The sequence below is a fragment of the Fukomys damarensis genome, unplaced genomic scaffold (assembly GCF_012274545.1).
Source record: "Fukomys damarensis isolate Sample0158 unplaced genomic scaffold, DMR_v1.0_HiC HiC_scaffold_6, whole genome shotgun sequence".
Taxonomy (NCBI): domain Eukaryota; kingdom Metazoa; phylum Chordata; class Mammalia; order Rodentia; family Bathyergidae; genus Fukomys; species Fukomys damarensis.
The window spans coordinates 8,374,596-8,377,065 of NW_022900918.1; positions in this window are offsets into that span (position 1 = coordinate 8,374,596).

Below are 2,470 nucleotides of genomic sequence, written 5' to 3' on the forward strand. Positions count from 1 at the left end.
ACACTCCTGAACAATCAATGGGTCACAGAGCAAATTAAAGAAGAAATTAGTTATTTTTTACAAATAAATGACAACGCCAATATAACATACAGGAATCTATGGGACCCAATGAAAGCAGTTCTACATGGAAAATTCATAGAAGTGAATTCCCACACTAGGAAAACAGAGTGAGCTCAAATAAGCAACCTAATGGTGAATCACAGGCTCCTAGCAAAAGAAGAGCATGAAAAACCCAAAGCTCATATAAGGGAGGAAATTATAAAGAGCAGAGCAGAAATTAAGGCAATGAAAATTAAGAGAATGATAAAAAAAATCAATGACTCAAAGAGTTGATTTTTTGAAAGAAATAAATTTGATAAACCCTTAGCCAACCTTATCAAAAAAAAAAAAGAAAGAAAAAGAAAAGGTTTAATACATGCAATTGGGAATGAAAAAGGTGAAGTCACAACAGATCCAACAGAAATCCAGAGGATCATCAATACCTACTTCAACAACCTGTATTCTAATAAAATGGAAAATACAGAATAAATAGAAACATATCTTGATACTTATGAATTACTAAAGTTGAATGAAGAAGATAAAATAATTCTAAACACCCCACTTTCAATCAATGAAGTTGAAAATGTAATTAAAAGTTTACCAATAAAGAAAAGCCCAGGTCCCGATGGATTCACTGCTGACTTCTGCAAGACATTTAGAGAAGAACAACTGCCACTACTCCTCAAACTCTTCAATGAAATTGAAAGGGAAGCAATACTTCCGAATTCATTCCAGGAAGCAGCTGTTTCTTTGATTCCCAAACCAAAGAATGTCCCAACCAAAAAAAGAGAACTACAGGCCAATTTCTTTAATGAACATAGATGCAAAAATCCTCAATAAGATGCTGACAAACAGAATACAGAAGGTCATGAAGAAGATAATACACCCTGACCAAGTCAGATTTATTCCAGGGATACAAGGATGGTTCAACATACACAAATCATTAAATGTAGTACCCTATATTAACAGAGTTAAGGACAAAAAAAAAACACATGATCATGTCAATAGATGCAGAAAAAGCATTCAACAAAATTTAATACCCATTTATGATAAAACCCTGAACAAAATTAAAATAGATGATCATTATAGCAACTTGACAAAGGTTATCTATGAAAAACCAACAGCCAACTTCATAGTGGTCAAAAATTGAAAACATTCAGGTTAAAATCAGGAACAAAACAAGGATGCCCACTATCACCACTCCTGTTCAATATAGTTCTAGAAACATTAGCCACAGTAATTAGACAGGAGAAATAAATGAAAGCAATAAATATAGGAAAGGAAGAAGTTAAACTGTTATGATTTACTGATGATATGATACTCTACATAGAAAACCCAAAAAACTCAGCCAAATGGCTTCCAGACTTAACAACACTTTCAGCAGAGTAGCTGAATACAAGGTCTACACTCCAAAATCAATAAATAGTCTTCTTGTACACAAAAACAGACTCACTGAGAGAGAAATTAGTGAAACAATTCTTTTTGCAATAGCATCCAAAAAAGGAAATATCTAGGAATCAATCTAACAAAAGAAGCAAAAGACCTCTATGCTGAAAACTACAGCACTCTGAAAAAAGAGATTGAAGAGATATAAGAAATGGAAAGGTATCCTCTGCTTCTGGGTAGAAAGAATCAACATAGTGAAAATGGCCATATTACCAAAACTGCTATACAGATTCAGTGAAATCCCAATTGAAATTCCAATGGTATATTTCACAGACTAGTGAAAATAATTCCAAAAATTTATTTGGAACCAGAGAATACCTAGAACAGCAAAACAATTCTAGGCAACAGAGACATGGCAGGGGCTATTACAATCCCCAATTTGAAACTATACTACGAAGCCACTGTGATAAACACAGCATGGTACTGGCAAAGAAACAGACCTGAGGATCAGTGGAATAGATTGGAAGATACACAAGCAACTCCAGATGTACTCAGCTATCTGATCTTTGACAAAGGAGCCAAGCATCCTCCCTGGAGGAAAGATAGCCTCTATAATAAATTGTGTTGGAAAAACTGGATGTCAACCTGCCAAAAATTAAAACTAAACCTTTATCATTCACCATGCACTAAACTAAAATTCAAGTGGATTAAAGATCTAAATATTAAAACAGAATGCAATTTTTCTTTTTGTTTTTTGTTTTTCTTTTTTACTTTTAGTACTACATAAACTACCTATGGGCTGCTTCACTTAATAATTTGGACTGAATTTTGGGGTGGGCCCTAGGATACAAAAAAGGACTTGCTTAAATATTTTATTGTTAAATATTATTTAGTTTTGTGGAAAATAAATATTTCTGTGGGTCAGATGGAATTAAGTTTTATCTTTCAAAAGAGTTAATAGTCATTTTGTACTATGTGGCTTTTACAATTTTGGAAAATGGATTTCTGTAAAATGATTCGTTAATTAGAAAAGCAACCTATTTCG